Here is a 19,043-nt window from a genome sequence, read left to right as displayed (position 1 = left end):
TAAATCTGAAAATTAATTTCATGTGCATTTTTTCATTTTGGTTTAGGCCGTTGCAATTATTTTTCAAAGTTTATGTCACCCCCCCCCCCCTCAAAATCGCTCCGAAAAATCAGGGGGCAAAAAAATATTTTTTTCAAAAAACTTAAAATTTTTAAAGGAAACAGATATTTTATTAACTGGAAACAATTTTCCCGCATTTTAAATCATATTTAGCAAGTCTGAGTGTCTGAGATCTATCTAAAATACCTTCAATTTTTGTGGAGTTCCAATGTACAGCACCGCAAAATGTTTTTTTCGGCGAAAATATAAAATCTCTTCAATATTTGAATATTTTGAAAACAAATGATTGTAAAAAACTGGGCAGGTGTAAAATGCATTTTAAAGCACTTTTTCCATTCAAATGTAAAAAATCATGCCTTGTAATTTTTTATATTTTTTTAGGTTTTATACTTATCGACTCAGAATCAAATTCTGAGCAAACGTCTGTGCGTTTGTGACGATGTTGATCAAAAATATGTGAAGTACAGACTCGATTACCGTACTACTTCATTTTCTCGGCGTTGGCCGTACGAATTTAGTCCGGATGTAGCCTACCCAATGTCGAGTCCCCTAGCCTGGAATTTTAAACTGTAAAGTTTCATTTAGTTGTTTAAAAATTATGATAAAAATACTATTTGGCCGACTTCAAAAAGGGTGATTTTTAACATAACCTCAAATGGCCAGGTCACATCGCCACGGAAGAGCCGTGCAGGCGGTTGCCATTTTTTGCAAAGGTGGCGGCTGTAAAAAAATCTGCAATTTTTCAAATTGTAACTACGTAAATGAAAAGAAGGTACCAGCCACCATGTGCATTAAATAGATAAAAAAAGAAAAGCACTTTTTAATTTCAATTATAATTTTCCTTTGAAATGCTCTACAAAAAAAAGTTGGGCATTTTTTTCGTATTTTTGAAACCGAATTTTGCATATTTTTTAAAGCTCAAGATTTGTCTTTTTTTCCCATAATTCTCTTAACGGTGTACATTAACTAGAGCTTTTGCACCCAGATTTTTTACAGACATTTTAGAATCCATCGACTATCGATATATATTTTTATTCATCCCCTAATGTACAGCCTACCAAATAATTTACTGATTTTCGGGAAAATTTTGGAGGTCAAAAAAAATCAATGAAACCCTCTAAGAATATTTCCAATCGGAAATCGGAAAGAACTCTTAAATTTTAAAAATATTAAGGGTTGGAAGTTTGACTTGTTTTATGTGACTTTGCCAATGTTTTTAAACATTTTTTGGGGGCAACTTTGCCTGTGGCTTTTACTAACATTTTCAATAATTTAATTAAAAAGAAGTTTGCAGTAATTTTTTAGTATCGCAGACTATGCCTCTACACATTTTTTTATAATTTAAAGAATAATGGTGCCATTTTATAGCAGAAAATAGAAAAACAAGCAAAAAAATAAAAAGAGACTATTAAAGCATGATAAAATTTGAAAGGCATAGTGTAATGATAGGAGATAGTAGAACAGGCCAAATACTACCAAAAAAAACAAGGTAAATGCAAATTAAAATACTAAAAAATATAACAAGAAAAACATAAAGCAAGATAAGTAAAGTTTTTCGTAGATCAAAAGTTGCTCAAAATAACCTCCTGAACAGGGGAAAAATTTTCGAAAAAAATGTGCAGTAGAGGGTTAAATATGAAATTCCCTGACTGTTCATAGATTGATCTTTTTATTAAAAACATAAAACAAATCATTGATATGATTTAGGAAAGGCAGATTTTTTTTTTCGAATATTTGTATAAAAAAAGCATTTTTTCCAAAATTTATTTGAAAAAGTCAAATTGCTTTAGCAATTGAGTGATCTTATGTGATATATTTTTTTTTTGTAATTTGTCATTTTATGAACATAACAAAGTTTTTGTGTTTATTTGGTTTTGTTACTATACAATAATGCATTACAAAAGATAAAAAAAAAAAGTTTTCAAAAAACTTACGAAATTGGTAAACAAATGGGATAGAGAGAGAGTGAGAGAAATGCTTAAAATTAGAAAATTTTATATTAGAGGAAATATACCCATTTTAATCACTCTAAGCCGTTCGACCAATTCTCATCACTTTTGCTGTTTTCCGCTATTAAATCAATATCTTCAGATGTATTAACAATGGAGAGTTGCTTGCTTACTTTTATTTGAGCTATTTATTACTTTGGAACAGTCAAAAACACTTCATGAAAGCTGTAATTCATGATCAAAGTGATGATAGGCCGACTATAGAAATAGGCTGAGAAAGGGTATAAATCTCCTATGTTGCTGTTAGTAACGTACTCAGACTGTGACAAAGAAGGGGGCCAAAAAATAAATATTATTTGAATTAAAAAGCATCACAAATTGCTTTATTCATTATAACAGTTATGCTACTATCACAAATTTGCAAAATATCATTGAATTTATGGGACTTTGTTTTACCCTAAAATACGTAGAATGTTAAGTAGTCTCCGAATTAAAAATTTGTGAAAAAATTAAAAGATTTTTTTCAAGTAGGTCGCTGCAAATATTTATCAAAGTTTATGTCGCCCCTCCTCCCCCCTTCAAAATTGGTCCTTTTGATTTCGATTAAAACTCAAACGCTCGGGTAGTTATTTGACCCCTATTTTTTTTCTTAAAAAATTCATAACTTTTGGTAGAATTGACCAATTTGGATGCTTCTGGTTGCAAACGATCCAGATATGTCTTTATTTTTAACTGTCAGATGGGGGACAAATATGGTCCATAAAGTTTTGCATCATTTCCGGCTTTGTTTTGTGGAATAAATTGTGTTATATTGACCAAAATCCCAAATAGAAGGGCCGAGGTACCCCAATGGAATCCGGAATATCTCCGTTAAAAGTGGACCATATTTGTCCCCCATCTGACAGTTAGAAATATAGACAAATCTGAGTCTTTTGTTACCAGAAGCATCCAAATTGGTCAATTCTACTCAAAGTTATGAGATTTTTAAGAAAAAATAGGGGTCAAATAACTACCCGAGCGTTTGAGTGTTAATCGAAATCAAAAGGATTTAAATAATGCTATTTTATTTGTTGAACCGAGTTTTTAATTCTTATTTGCCTTTTATGGTTAAAATATGCCCAACTGCACTTCTTTTCGAATATTTTGCTTGTGTTGGTTTGTATGTTTGTTTATATACGTTGGTGTACCTATTTTATAATTATTATTTGTTAATGGAACTGTTGCGATATAAACCGAATTTATTTTATTTGTAGGTGACCACTTACCAACATTTGATGACTTCATAGTTTCCACCTTCCAGCCTAAATTCGATTGCGCACACTAACCACTTTTGTTCAACTAAGCCACCACATATCACTCAACAACTCACTTCGCAGCTCAACATTCACACACTCACATAGTCACAGCTGCCAGTCTGAAAGAACTTTCTTTTTTATCATCAACGAAGAGAGTTGATTATCCGTTAGCAGTTCGCTCCATCGGCGTCGTCGTCGTCGTCGTCAGCCTGTTGCTTCCTGTATCGCTATCAGACCAACTGTTGCTCTCAACGGTTCTTCGTCCTCGAGGAAAAAAAAACTTTCCAAATTGAGTTTTCAAGCCGGTGTTGCGGTTTTCCCGAAATTCCTCTTCCCGATTCTGGCCAAGTTTTGGGATGATCCTCAGTTTTCTGGAAACTCCAAGTCCTCCTCAAACTTCAGTTGACGCTGCTGCTGCTCCGGCTTTGCGAACCGCTTTAAATCACGTCAACTATCGAACTGATGCTGGCTAGTTCCGTTCTGTACCATTACAGGCCAGGCTCACCGATGGTGGTCCAGAGGAGACTCCGGGAACTGTATGCCGCACTTCCAACTCCTGCCTCTTCCCCCTCTCTCTCTGAACTGAACATCCCTGTTGCGTGTCTAGGATCGATGGTCGGCACAGGGGGAAGAAGCGAGAACGCAACACTGTTTCCTTCTCTCTCCAGCGCAGAGTGCAGAGTGGATTCTGCACAGATTTGAAGCAACGGAGGGGAGGGAGGACCTGGACGGAGGGTTGGTTCCGTGTTTCACGGGAGCTAACGGCAATGTTTATCGCTGCTGGAAGTACGCGACACGACACGACACCGGAGAGAATCCTGGATGAGCAGCAGGATGATGACGGCGTTGATGATGATGACGGTTATGGTTGCAAAACGGATGGTCCCTCGGGGTGGCAGCACATCTTCAGGGGTTGCGCGTTTTGGGTGAGCAAGGGTGGCCTGGTAGGGGGTGGACCATGGTGGGATTGGAGGGGGATAGAGGTGAAATGAGACAGGACAGGTGTAGGCTTGCAGGAGAATGATGAGACAAGCACATGAAATGGACGGGGGTTGTTGGGAGCAAGGTTGAAGTGCACTATCTCTACACTCGACGTCTGAATTTGAGGAAATTTATAACAACTCATATTTTTTTCAATATCATGCCCATTTGAAGTGTTAGTCTTGATTAAAAAAAGGAAAATATTGTTTTCGAAGAGATCGGAAAATTTCACGAATGTTCAATTTTTAACATAAAAAATCGGACCATTATTTCGTCGCTGTTGTGCTAACTTGTCGTACGTGCATTTTGGGCCAAATTGAGTTAAGAAAGCCATTTTGTGCAACTCTCAATGCCTCACCTTTTGACCTTCACGGATCCCCAAAATTCGATTTCAATCCTGAGATATTTAATAAAAACTGAAAAATCCATGCATTTTTTGAAAATTGATGTAGGGGCGACAACTGGCCAAAAGGATTTAGGTCGAAACGCTTTTGACACACGTACAAGCTCGACTACTGTAAAAATTGTAATTACAACTCGGGACTCCAGCTACCAAATTCAACCAAACTTCAGGACAATGCGCAGAATGGTCAACCAAACAAAACGTGTTTGTTATTGTTTACATTGCGTGCTCTGGGTTTTGTTAATGCAAGGTCAAGGTTTCTAGCGAATACATTCATGTAGCATGTATGTAACATGTAGCTCGGAAAAGACCTTCAAAGTTTGGAAATCTTTCAAAAAATCAGCCCCGGCAAAAAATATATGCGTCGCACCTCGCCGAGCTCCAGGGTGCTCCAAACATCAAAAGATACCAAAAGATGCAAAAGGATCTGGCCTACACTCCAGTGATGTTGGAATGCCCGCCAAAAAGTCATTTTTGTTACACTCTAATACTTATCTATGGCTCAAAAGTTGCGGGTTTTGATCCCCTAAAACATATTAAAAAATCTCGAAATAAAAAAGATGATGTTATGTTGGGAAATCGAGTTTTTGTGAAAAAGAAGTAAATTCAAAAATCTGCATATAGATATAGATAAGTGTGATCCGGCTTCAGACAGGGTTCTCAGATCTTCAAAGGTTTGGACCCCGGTCTAACATAGAGGTTAGATCGTTAGATCAATTCAGGTGTAGGAATCATCTCCCTGGGTCCTGTTTCAGTGGAGTCGTTATTTATAGATCAGCTGAAGTTAAACAATGAATCAAAAATGATCATCAAGCACACAGCGTTTCACTGTTGACACCGCATGAGACCGTTGAATCTCCTTCAATCATCACGAGATTTATGTTTTTTGAGTTAGTAGGTTTTTCGATGCCTCCCGAGCTAAGATGCTGTGGGGAGGGCTTTCATAATAGACCTGTTGGCGAGCCATCCGAGCAACGAATCTTTGGGAAGGTCTTTCTAATTAACACACCAAAACACTCGCGCACTACTATATAAATGTAATTTTGCTCTACGATTACACAGACGACTTAAACCGTCAGCGTGCCTTTCGATCAACGATGATATAAAATGGACTTTTACAGTAATTTGACTTTGAACACTTAAGCATCATTTCATATTCTATTACAATAATTCACACAACGTCGTGGCATATAGGAAGGACTTCTTTGATTATACTTAAGGGGTTACATAAATGTAGAAAATCATTAAATATGGTAGTACAGAAAATTCTATGAATCCACTAAACAGATGATTTTCAATAACTCCTGAAAGTATCATGAAAATATTTGGTGACTAAACTGAATAACATAAAAATATTTTCGTCTTTTTTTGAAATAAACTTTTTGAAAATCGACCTTTGTCATGCACACAGGATCGGTTTAACGAGTCTTCACCAATTCGTGATTAAAAGCTCCATAATTCCAGCAGATGGCGCTGTTCGGTTGTATAGGAATGTAAACTTAAATTGAATTTACAGCTCTTAGAACAACTTTTGAGAAAAAAAAATCAAGTAGTACGAGTGTAAACTTTTTGCCCTCTATTGATTAACGCAATAAAAAAGATTTTCAAAAAAAAATTTGAAAAAATATAGTTTAAAATGATAGAGTATCAAAAGTTTACAAAGTATCAGCTCGAATTTTTGCTCAAAAGTTGTTTTGAACGCTGGAATTTAACAAAACAGAATTCGCATACATAACCTCAAAGGGCAAAAATTTCATAACATACTTCGCTCTGTTCTGCTACTCAACACTAGGTGTCGCATGTCGTTTAGCTTATAAATGCCAATATTTTGAGCCGATTAGGTCAAAGCAGTGTTGAGATATCGTGGCACCCGTTTTTAGAAACAGCTAACTTCAAATAGCTATATCTCGGCAATGATGCAACCAAATGTCTTCAAACTTGTTTTGTAACTAGATAAAAATTTATATTTTAATGCTAATATCCAGGGCTGTGGAGTCGGAGTCGGTGGAGTCGGATCTTTTTGGGGACCTGGAGTCGGAGTCGGAGTTGTCAAAACTCTAATAGCTGGAGTCGGAGTCGTAAATTTCTGATAGACCCGGAGTCGGAGTTGGAGTCGGAGTTGTCAAAAAAAATTAATATAATTTTCGAACTTATTATTGTTCAATAATTGTTATAATTTTGGTTAATTCCCATTTTTTATATTTTAAATTTATTTTTTAAATTGCGTGTACTGCGTTGACATTTTTTTCTGTTTAATTTATTTTTAAGGTTCAAAATATTTATCAGATACCATGATGTTTTCGAAGCATTTTTATTGAGATTGGAAAGCTTACTATCAGTAATTAACAAAAATAATTATGTTTTTAGAACCTTATCAACTATTATATCAATCTTCTACTTGGAACGCAACATGCTCATTTTGTATGTAAATAAAAACAAATCAAAATGTCGTGCTGACATTTCAAGTTGACAATAAATATCGAAAATAAGTTGCAACTAATTTTGAAATACAGTTAAACCGGCGCAACTTTGCATAAATAAGTAATTGAATTTATTAGATGGGTAATTCTCTACCAACTCACACGAAATCGGGAAAAGTTGCCCCGACCCCTCTTCGATTTGCGTGAAACTTTGTCCTAAGGGGTAACTTTTGTCCCTGATCACGAATCCGAGGTCCGTTTTTTGATATCTCGTGACGGAGGGGCGGTACGACCCCTTCCATTTTTGAACATGCGAAAAAAGAGGTGTTTTTCAAAAATTTGCAGTCTGAAACGGTGATGAGATAGAAATCTGGTGTCAAAGGGACTTTTATGTAAAATTAGACGCCCGATTTGATGGCGTACTCAGAATTCCGAAAAAACGTATTTTTCATCGAAAAAAACACTAAAAAAGTTTAAAAAATTCTCCCATTTTCCGTTACTCGACTGTAAAAAATTTTGGAACATGTCATTTTATGGGAAATTTAATGTACTTTTCGAATCTACATTGTCCCAGAAGGGTCATTTTTTCATTTAGAACAAAATTTTTCATTTTAAAATTTCGTGTTTTTTCTAACTTTGCAGGGTTATTTTTTAGAGTGTAACAATGTTCTACAAAGTTGTAGAGCAGACAATTACAAAAATTTTGATTTATAGACATAAGGGGTTTGCTTATAAACATCACAAGTTATCGCGATTTTACGAAAAAAAGTTTTGAAAAAGTTACTTTTTGCGTTTCTCTTTGTTTCGTCGTCCGTGTCTGTCGCGAGTGACCATGAACAGCCATGATCGATGACGACCAACTTTTTCAAAACTTTTTTTCGTAAAATCGCGATAACTCGTGATGTTTATAAGCAAACCCCTTATGTCTATATATCAAAATTTTGTAATTGTCTGCTCTACAACTTTGTAGAACATTTTACACTCTAAAAATAACCCTGCAAAGTTAGAAAAAACACGAAATTTTAAAATGAAAAATTTTGTTCTAAATGAAAAATGACCCTTCTGGGACAATGTAGATTCGAAAGTACATTAAATTTCCCAAAATGACATGTTCAAAATTTTACAGTCAGTAACGGAAAATGGGAAATTTTAAAACTTTTTAGTGTTTTTTCGATGAAAAATACGTTTTTCGGAATTCTGAGTACACAAATTGGGCGTCTAATTTTACATAAAAGTCCCTTTGACACCAGATTTCTATCTCATCACCGTTTCAGGCTGCAAATTTTGAAAACACCTCTTTCGCATGTTCAAAATGGAAGGGTCGTACCGCCCTCCGTCACGAGATATCAAAAAACGGACCTCGGATTCGTGATCAGGGACAAAAGTTACCCCTTAGGACAAAGTTTCACGCAAATCGAAGAGGGGTCGGGGCAACTGCTGTGTGAGTTGGCGGAGAATTACCCAGATATATCGATTACCCGAATGTTTACCATTTCTCTACAAAACTCTTAAAGTGTTGATCCTTATATAATATCGTTGAACAAGTCAAAATTTTTTTAATGCCTCAAATCGGGATGATATAATTGATATAATTTAATTTATTTTTCAAATATTAGAATTTTCTCATGAATTGTATTTTTAAAGTGTGTACTGAGCTGGATCTCACAATGTCCATTTACGTCTTCTCAAATAAATTCTAAAGAGCTTTAAAAAAAAGTTACTTTGAAAAAAAATTATTTTAAAACCAGGGTATCTTTGATAGTTACTGCACACCAATTTCTGATTACTGAATTCAGTTAAATTTACTGAAATTTTCAGTAAATTCAAACTAGCTAAAAAAAACAATTGAAAATTAGTGTAGCTGGCTTATTAACTTAAAGAATGAATGTAAATTTAAAGTAGTTAAATAAAATGTTCCAATTATTCAAACAACAAATTCCTTATTTACACAGAAAATTGCTGTGCTGAAATTGCGTTTTTCTATATTTAAAAAAAAAACAGATTAGGGGTCGGAGTCGGAGTCGGAGCAAGAGTCAACAAATTTTGGAAAGCTGGAGTCGGAGTCGGAGTCGCTTGAAATATGACCCGACTCCGCAGCCCTGCTAATACCATCCTCTGTCATTTTTGCCAATTTACATGTATGTAACCCCTTAAACAATTAGCATTAAACCTTTTTTTTCTTTTTCACATACAATGTCGCTGCACAAACTGAACTCACAAATCATTACAGGAAAAAAAAATACTGATGCTTAAAACCCTGCACAGCATCCGCATGCTTCCACTTCCTCCAATTGACTGAAGCAGTAAAAATAAATAGCACTAATCACTTCATTAGCTACTTTCACTTCCTCCAATCGACTTAAATTCAGTTTCTGGATTTTTATGAATATGCATAATTTTCTTTCGAAGGTTCAAAAAATTTCCAATAAATTTATGTACGAAACTTTGAAATATTGGAAACATTTGTTAAATTTACTGATCTCTTCAAAAAAATATTAGGACATTTTAGATTCAAAAATAACTTATCTTAACTTGTCTTAACTCTAATTTAAATGTGTAAAAAAGTTAATTTAAAAATAAGGAATAAATCCTTGTACCAATTATTTTCCGAATAGTTCTCATCAATACCTGCAACTTTGCCAAAGATACGAAATAGATTGAAAATTTCTCCATTTTAGATTTTCAAATGTTTACATTACATTTTTATATGGACAGCTGGCAAAGATGAATGGAGCCTTATATGGGTGAACCCTTTTAGATCAACGTGAAATTCGGGAAGAATTGCTCTAATAATAATTTTTGTACAGAAAATCAAAATGCTTCTAGCAATTTTTTTTATCAACAAATTAACCATGCTCAAACTCCGGCCAAATAAAACATATTTTTACCACCATGGTGCAATTATAATTTTTTTTGCCGACAATGAGAGAAAAGTTTATTTTATTTAAATAAATTTTAATAGTTTCCAAGCGATGTTTATGAAGTAGCATTTGAGGAAGAGAATCAAAGCAAGACGAATAATATCCCGTCATCCCCTAAATAACGATTCCCGACGCTATTTTCCATTCCCGTATGTGTCGTCATCACCTCAGAAAAGCACGTTTGGTTAATTTTAAAACAGGACGCAGACCAAGTTAGCAACAAACCCGAACGACATCGTCATCAGTCATCCCATCATCATTCTGTGGAAAACCTCGCAAGGGGAAAACCCACCCTCTACTTATTGGTATTGGTGGCGGAAAAACGAGACGGCGCATCGCACACTTGTTGAGTGCCCAAGTGAGAAGCAACTAGTTGCTGCCGGTGTGTTTGTGGTGGGTTTCCCCTCCGCAAGTGGAAAACGGCGCAGATTTTCCAAGCTTTAGCCACCGGATGGAGGGGAAAACGTTGCGAAATCGGAAACTGAATCGGGAGCCGAATGTGGGAAACAACACGAAGTGCTTGCGTGAATGTGGTTGTCTCTGTCGAACCCTGTTGCATACCTGTTTTTCACCTCGCCCGTGGGTTTTAGAAGTGATGTTTAGGGATGAGTTGATGATGATGACAGTTTTGTGGAAGCTGCAACGAGAAGATGACCGAGAATATGTTACAGAAAAGCTTAATTTGCGGTTGCGAATCTAATTGTTTTTTTTTTACAAGATTTGTGACCAAATATTGTTCAGGAAAAAATCTTCGGGTATCAGCGGAGGCACGAGCGTTCTGCTTCAATCTATAATAGGTTCTAGATTTTGCTTGGGGTCATCCTCAAACAAGTTAGTTGTTGTTCTAAACTACTGTTTTTATTTCTGTCTTAGATTTGGTATGCTCATGGGGAAATCATTTGTTATGCGTATTGCTTTGACCATATTAATTAAGATGGTTTTTGCCTAAAAATAAATGTCGACCATCTCTCGTGAATATTGTTTTCAATAATTAAGGTGGTGCCACCATTTCAATTTTTTTCGTTCGAAGGTAAAAAAAGTTGATTTCATATAAATTTCATGCAGATGTTTCAAGTTTATCAGGCAAAAATGGATTTTCTGTTTCAATTTCAAATTTTCAAACAACCGAATTCAGTCGAATAGAAATGTTTTTGGCCCTTTTCAAAAGTTAATTAATTTTTGATTCGATAAATTTTCGCCTTTTAAATAATTTAAGTTTTTTTTGTGATGCATAGGTAACATCCATTAATCACGTGGACACTTTTTTTTGGAATCTCGAACTATTTTCCTGAAATCGCGATAACTTGTGATGTTTAAAAGCAAACCCCTTAATTTTGTATATCAAAAATTTTGTAATTCTCTCACTCTAAAAAAACCCTGCAAACTTAGAAGAAACACTAAATTTTAAAATGAAAAATTACCCTTTTGGGTTAATTTAGATTCGAAAAGTACATTACATTGCCCTTAAAATGACATACATGTTACAAATTTTTTACAGTCGAGTACCGGAAAATGGAAGAGCTTTTAAAACCAGGGCTGTGGAGTCGGAGTTGGAGTCGGAGTCGTCAAACCCCGAATAACTGGAATCGGAGTCGGAGTCGGCTAAATTTTATGAGCTGGAGTCGGAGTCGGAGCCGGAGTCGTAGATTTCTGTTTGACCCGGAGTCGGAGTTATCAAAATATTTTATATAATTTATGAACTTATTTATTGTTCAATATTTGTTATAATCCAGGTTAATTCCCATTTTTAAAATAAATTTATTGAATGCGTTGACATTTTTATAATCAATTTATTTTTTGGATCAAGATATCAGATGTCATGATGTTTCCGAAGCATTTCTACACGGAGAAAAAAGAGTTCCCAAAATCGTGAACAAGCGTTCATGAAAATGAGAACCACGAACAAAGTGTTCAAATTTCATGGTACGTTTTTCAAAATCGTACCATGGAATTTGAACACTTTGTTCGAGGTTCCCATTTTCATGAACGCTTGTTCACGATTTTAAGAACTCTTTTTTCTCCGTGTATTGTGATTGGAAAGCTCTTATTGTGTTACAAATGTTTCACTAAGATCACAGAATGATTATCTGTTAATCCGCTTTTTTCAATGTTTGTATACACTATACTTTAGTGTCATAACTCATAAAATAGTAAACAACAGAGTTATTTACGTGCGCATGTATTGCGTGTACGTACACGAAAAAAAGTGAGGTTAAATTTTGTCCGGCCAACAAAATCAAATGGTGCGCTAGTGTGCGTACGCGAAACGTCATAAAGCTCTATTGTGGCTGTGTAGTCAAAAAATTAAAACATTTTGAAAAGGTTACTATCTCTTTTTGCTTGTATTTACAGTATGTAAAAAAGTATTTACACCCCTTGGGCCCTATGCACATTTTGTGATGAAACATGTAAACAATTTAAAGTTTGACAGAAACCTAGTACTACGTTTTGTAAAGAAACTCATGCCGAACATTTTGCTACAAGCACATGAAAAGATGATTTCTATAAAAAGTTCTGTTACAAATACTATTACAAAAATAAAAAAAGGTACAAAAAAAGTTTGTACACCTTTCGAAAAATTAACATGAATAAAGTTATTTGTTTGGCAAATCACCATAAATCCAGCCTCCCAACTCCAAATAGGCATCTTTGGCCGATTAAAAAATAATTTGGATTGAGTATAAAGTTTACTAACTACTTAGTATAAAAGTATATATAACTCTGGAAATTCTACATAAAACTTATCTTAACCTAATTTTGCACAGTTTTAATTCAACTAAATGTCAATATGTCACCATGGAATTGCTAAGGTTTTAAGTAGATCCTTTTTGTTAATAGGAAAACAAAGGTTCACTATCAGTACTTAACGAAAAAAAATAATATGTATCAGTTGTAAAATTGACATTATAACTCTACTAATAAATTATCAACTATTATATCAATCTACTACTTGGAACGCAACATGCTCATTATGTATGTAAATAAAAATAAATCAAAGTGTCTTGTAAAAACATTTGAAACAAACAAAAAATAGTTGCAACTAATTTTGAAATAATCATTGAATTTATTAGATATATCGATCACCTCAATGTTTACAATTTCTCTTAAAGTGTTGATCCTTAAGGATCCACTACACGCGAATATTTTTTGCTTCTACTTTTTACGGAAATTGTCATTACTCTGAATAGAAAACAGTTAGAGTCCCACTTTTTGTTTTAAGTCCTGTAGAAATGTTTTGCAAAGTAAACAAGATTTTCAACAAGTTTTTTTTGGCTTTTTGGAGAAACTATTGAAACAATCAGATCAGTTTTGGTCTTGTTAACTTTGCATAACTTTTCTACAGGACTTAATACAAAAAGTGGGACTCTAACTGTTTTCTATTCAGAGTTATGACAATTTGCGTAAAAAACTCGAAGCAAAAAATATTTGCGTGTAGTGGATCTTTAAGTAATATCGTTGAACAAGTCTATTTTTTTTAAATACCTTTAAACGGGGTGATATAATCTAATCTAATCTAATCTAATCTAATCGAACACAAGCGCAGCCAGTCCGAAGAAAGCATCCTGGAAGAACTTGTGGTATATAATTGATATAAATTTAATATTTTTTTTCAAATATTAGACCTTCTCATGATGTATATGTTTAAAGTGTGTACTGGGCTGGATCACACAATTTCCATGTACGTCCTCTGAAATAAATTCAAAAGAGCTTTAAAAAATAGTGACTTTGAAAATTGTCAATGGCAAAACCAGCGTATCTTTGATAGTTACTGTGTTTCTTTAAAATTCCAGATTAAAATTATCCAAAATGATTTTATATGTCAATTCGATCATGAAGGTTAACTTTCTTTTAATATTTCATTTAAAAAAGTGAGTAGTGCGGTGCCCGTATGGACGCGCAGTCCTGTTTTTTTCGTGTTATTTTCCGTCTTTTATGTGTCGCTGTTCGAGTGCATGGGGTGATTGGCTATTATAATTAAATAATGGCATCAGTAGTGTGGCTTTTCGGGACGCGCAGTTCTGTTTTTTTACCTTCTTTTTTTTTCATTGTTTTTTTTTTCACTCGCGTTCGTTGGCCGATGAGTTTTTTGTGTTGTACGTTTTGCTGGATTAAGCCCTTTCTATATCATTGATGATTGGAAGGCACGCCGTTGAATATTTTTTAAGGCTTATGATAGAAAATCATTTCAATAAATGAAGCCCTTCCTACATCTCCGTTGATCGGAAGGCACGCCGACGGAGAATTTCTGGAGAATCGCGGTCGAATTAATACTATATTTAAATCCCTAGATAGCTATCTTTCCGCAGCCGGCTGCCTAAGATTTTTAAAATTTCAACCGACATTCAATATTACGCCCATTTGAAATGTAAGTCTTGATTTTAAATTTTTGAAAATATTTTTTTCGAAAAGATCGGAAAATGTCACGAATGTTTCATGTTTTAACATTGTAAATCGGACCTATAGTTGCTGAGATATCGACATTAGAAAATGTTGGGTTGTTTGGGTGAGACTTAGAAAACATCAATTTTCCTGTTTTTTAGCCTTTGCATAGCAATATCTCAGCAACTATGGGTCGCATCAACAAAGTTCAATAAAGCAAAATATAGAGAATTTTCTCAGCTTTTCAAAAATATTTTTTTCAAAGGTGGGCAAACATGGGCACTTATTTTGAAAAATGAAAAACTGCGACTATTTTCAAAAAAGTTACCTAAAAATGGCTATAACTTGAAAACGGTGCACTTTATCAAAAATTCACTAAAGTACTTTTTGATTGCAAATTCGATTTTACATCGAAAAATGAAGTTGAAAAATTTTTGCGACCGATATTTCGATTTTTTGAAAAAATCAGTATTGATTCAAAAAATCATAACTCAGTCAAAGATTTTTTGCCCATTCTGGAAATTTCTGAAAAGTTGGCATTTTATGTCCTCTAAAACATATCAAAAAATAAAAAAAATAAAAATATAAAAAATAAAAAAAAAATATAAATATAATAAATAAAAAATCACCAAAATTTTTTTTACCGTGTAGCATTTTTTTTCAGTGTAGTCCATATCCATACCTACAACTTTGTCGAAGACACCAACTCGATCAAAAAATTCCTTCAAAAGATACAGATTTTTGAATTTTCACATATCATTTTTGTATGGACAGCTGCCAAATTTGTATGGAAAATTATATGGACAAACTAATGATGCAAAATGACTTCTTTGGGCATACCGAAGGCACCAAAAAAGTTTCAGCCAGATTAAAAAATACAAAAAAAATCGAATGACCGAAAACTCAGAGAATTGGGTACTAAAGCCCTATGCCAATTTTTATGTACAACGGTAAAAAACACGATTAAAAACCATTTCTGATCACTATTTTTCATTTTAATAAAAAAAAATTTTTGACAAGACAACATTTTTTCGATGGATCAACTATGGTCCCCTTGGAACGAGCTGTCAAGTAGAAGCTTTTCTGTCAAGAAGGACTGCGAGGTTAATTTTTCAAAATTGATTTAAAAATCCATTTTTAACTCTTTGTGGTCGTACAAAGGGTCATTGTACTCAGAAAAATAAGCTTTATCGCTGTAAACAATAATATCAGCAATCTAAGCTTCATTTTAGGACCCAATTGCTCAGCAGCTACGGGTAGACCAATGCTATGCTATGCTATGCTATGCTATATTTCATTTAAAAAAGTACTTTTAAAAAATAGTGTAGCTAGCATATAAACTTTAAAAAAATGAATGTAAATTTAAAGTAGTTAAATAAAAAATTCAAATTTTTCAGTAAAAATTTTTGAATTTATTTAGAAAATTGTTGTGCAGAAAATGCGTTTAAATCTGAAGATATTTATGATTTTTGTTTCAATAACGCTAAAAACATGTAACATAGAACAACGAACACTTATCTACCAAGCTTAGTATGGTTCCATATTATTCTGTTTGTATAAATAATTCGTATGTATAGTTTTGTTAAACACCCCGAACATAAATGTCACCCCGGTATTATTCGCGCAAGTGTGAACTGAAATATGAGTGATGAGTGATTAATTGAAATTTTTAAATATTTAAAATACAGATTAGGTGTCGGAGTCGGAGTCGGAGCTGGAGTCAACAATTTGTGGAAAGCTGGAGTCGGAGTTAGAGTCGGAGTCGGCTAGAGTTGGAAGGCCGGAGTCGGAGTCGGAGCCGGAGTCATCAATTTGTGGAAAGCCGGAGCCGGAGTCGGAGTCGGAGTCGGCTTAACTCAGAAAGCCGGAGTCGGAGTCGGAGTCGGAGTCGCTTGAAATATGACCCGACTCCGCAGCCCTGTTTAAAACTGTTTAAGTGTTTTTTCGATGAAAAGTTTTTTTTTTAATTTTATCAAATCCGGCGTCAAATTTGACATAAAAGTCCCTTTGGCACTAAATTTCTATCTCATCACCGTTTCAGGCTGCAAATTATTGAAAACACCTCTTTTTTCGCTTTTTTCTCTCAAAAATGAAAGGGGTCGTTCTGCCCCTCCGTCACGAGCTATCGAAAAATGGACCTCGGATTCGTGATCAGGGACAAATGTTACACCTTAGTTTGACGCAAATCGAAGAGGGATCGGGGCAACATCTGTGTGAGTTGGTGGAGAATTACCCATAAATTTTATGTAACTTTTTCGAGTTATCAGGCAAAAATGTAAATTTAAATTTCCATGTCAAATTATCAAATAACCGAATGGGGTAGAAATAATATTTGTATATTTTTTCGGAGGCTGTAACTCACCAACCATTGGTCCAATCTTCAACACTTTTGAATAAAATCTATAGGACATTTTCTGTTTTTTTTTCGAAAACATTTTCAAATTAAAATATTATTATAAAGCTCAAGAAATTAATCTTTAATAAGCCGAGTTTGAAAAAAAACGGCAATAAAAAACTCTTTTCTGAACTACACATGGCATGTTCACTGATATTCTAAAAAATTTTGAAGTTTTAGTTTAATCGTAGTAAATGTTCCTCTCAACGATATTTTTTTAATTGGTTGTACTTTTATTTTAACAAAACATTGCAAAGATACTTAAAACAAATTTTCACTACACTGAAAAAAATACAGAATTTCAATGAAGTCTTTTCTCCTCCAGCTAAAAAACGCAATAACAAAGAATAAAAAAAATCTTCAAAAAAAACTCGCAAATCTACAGGTAGGGGAAAGTGGGGCAAGTGTAACAAGCTAAGGAAATGCTCGTTATAACCCATTAAAAAGTTAAAAAAATTGTCGGATTTTATTATAATCATCTTATTTTAGGTCTTGACTAAGACTTTGTTTAAACAAGTTTTTAAAAAATCCTGTTTTTCAATGTGAAAAATTGATTTTAAAATTTTTGATTTTCCGTACGTTCTACTCAACTAGTGGGGCAAGACGAGCAACCCGTTGGGGCAAGAGGAACAATGCATGAAAAAATATGGTAATTTGCTAACAATTGAACTGTTATCACTTAGATACATCAGATTAGAATGTATTTGAATGGTTTCTTCCATTTTTAGATTAAATAATAACATTTTACTAGAAATTTTATCGTTTTTACGAAAAAAACTAACTTAATCCACCTATGTGGTTGGAGCCTTCCTCACAACAATACAGTGAGTCAAATATTTGTCCGTACCCCCCCGTACGGGAAATGTTTGTGATATAATAGTACATAAAATTCGACTAAAGTGCCATGTTTTATACATCAATCGACGCGGCAGAATGTCCTCTTTAAGACACTGTCATTGGATTTGCAAAAAACTTTTTCTTGAAAAATACAAAAATTGTTTACTGAAAAAAGTCAAAAAAAGAGGTCAAATAATTGTCCGTACCCCTAGTAAAAGTACAAAATCTGATCGATTTAAGTGAATTCATTTATGAAATGTTGTTTCAGTGTCAAATACTAGTACCTTTAGCCAGTTTGTGACAACTTTGAACTTCTGATAAGTTTGTTTAGTTAATTTATATTAAAAATTGGATTAAATTTAGTTTTTTAAAGTAAAACTTATCAAAACATTAGTTTATAAACAACTATTTTTATAAAATTGCTATTTTGTGTTGTAAGAGTCTCTATTGAACAAGTTTCAACAATATTTGTTCAAAATATACATTGTTTTCATCTTTTTTATTGACATTTTTCGACCAAAAATACTGTTTCGGAACAATACCGTTCTCGGGGCAAGACAGTGAAGAAACCAGAACAAGCGAGAGTTACTCCGGGAACAAACGGGAGGAATCGAGAGAAATGAGAGAAACCATGCTATTCTCTTTAGAAATGTCAATTTTGACATTAATGACATTTCTTTCCTGATGTTTTTTTTTCAAGCTGCCTCTGGTTGTCGGAAAAGCGAGGTTAGGTTGAACGCAAAATTGATAGTGTTTTTTCCTTCACAAGGGACGTGGCTGCCTGTGCGGATGCCAAATTTTAATAATCTGTGCCACGATAACGGAACCACCCGGAATGGCGGAAGCGGTCCCCGGAAATGCTCACATGTCCGCCGTCGCCGTGTCCAGCTCGGAGTTACTGGAAATGTTCGTTAGAATGGGCCCGTATCGGGCGACTCATGTTTGCGATGATCCGGAATCACGCGCCCTGCATCGTGCTAAGCGACGGAACGATGCCGTCAGTTAACGTCATGATTCGAATTCCCGGACGCTTCGAAACCCGGACACTTCATCTTGTTTTATCAATTATTTGGATATAAGTTCTCATTATGAATATCAAAACAGTGTTATTTGATGAATTCTAACATCAACTTTCATTTAAAGTTTGTTTGAACGCTGTAGTTATTGCCAAAACAATAAAATAAAGTAAAATTATAAGTTTACCAAAAATGCGAAACATTTCAACGGAAATATTTCTTATGCGTCCGAAGCGCCGGGAAGGCAGAGCAGAAATTTATGTTTTTGATTTTCTTAAATTCTAACCATTTTTTATATAAACTATCGATTGTTTTGATGTTAACAGCTTATTTGAGACCTAAAGAATGCCATTCACTAACATTTCAATCCAAATTTGTTAAATTCA

The 19,043-nt window shown here is 34.2% G+C and overlaps 1 long non-coding RNA gene across 1 annotated transcript in view; it reads right to left on the bottom strand.

Moving 5' to 3' along the window:
- Positions 1-3,747, bottom strand: part of LOC119765438 — a 62,099-nt gene extending 58,352 nt beyond the window's left edge. Inside the window, exon 1 of the long non-coding RNA XR_005276725.1 lies at positions 3,275-3,747. This is a non-coding gene — a long non-coding RNA (uncharacterized LOC119765438). The remainder of the gene's footprint in view (positions 1-3,274) is intronic.
- Between the last annotated feature and the right edge of the window lie 15,296 nt (positions 3,748-19,043).

This window comes from Culex quinquefasciatus, chromosome 1 (genome assembly GCF_015732765.1).
Source record: "Culex quinquefasciatus strain JHB chromosome 1, VPISU_Cqui_1.0_pri_paternal, whole genome shotgun sequence".
NCBI classification, from domain to species: domain Eukaryota; kingdom Metazoa; phylum Arthropoda; class Insecta; order Diptera; family Culicidae; genus Culex; species Culex quinquefasciatus.
Note: the sequence above shows the minus strand (reverse complement) of the source record. Positions and strands in the feature narration are given on the sequence as shown.